The sequence below is a fragment of the Filicampus tigris genome, chromosome 7, assembly GCF_054856515.1.
Source record: "Filicampus tigris isolate MCC_2025a chromosome 7, RoL_Ftig_1.0, whole genome shotgun sequence".
NCBI classification, from domain to species: Eukaryota; Metazoa; Chordata; class Actinopteri; order Syngnathiformes; family Syngnathidae; genus Filicampus; species Filicampus tigris.
The window spans coordinates 1,022,463-1,023,005 of record NC_141223.1 but is presented as its reverse complement, the minus strand read 5'-3'; positions in this window follow the sequence as shown (position 1 = coordinate 1,023,005).

Below are 543 nucleotides of genomic sequence, written 5' to 3'. Positions count from 1 at the left end.
CGTGTCCGGTATGGATTCAGCGCCAACTGCGGTTGTGCTTATTAAAAGGCGCGAAAATCGGGACTTCAAAGACATTCGCACACGTGGGTTTCCTATGTAAATCAAACTGAGGGAAAGTTTGAGTCCGTCTCAAATGTTGTACAGCGGAAATGAAGTGTCGCAAAACGGCCAATGTAGGTGGAATTAAAACTGCACTAAAAGCATCATTTGCAACGCTTTAAAGAGCTACAGAGTGACATTGGACACAAATTAAAGACAGTGAGGCGGTGACACTGTAGTGTAGAACATGTAACGAGACAAAGACAGAAACAGAGAATTCAGAGAGGCATAAGACACAATATAGAGCCACTCAGACTCAGATGGTAAAGAGACAGAGAGAAGGTAGAGAGACGTGGAGAAAAGGTAGCAAGAAAAAAAATCTGAAAGAAGGTAGCAAAACAAAGATGAACAGGTAAGGAAACACATTTGAAACAGATAAGGGAGGGACACAGAGTTAGAGAGAAGATGGCAAGAAAACCAAAAACAGAGAGAAGATAGAGAGAG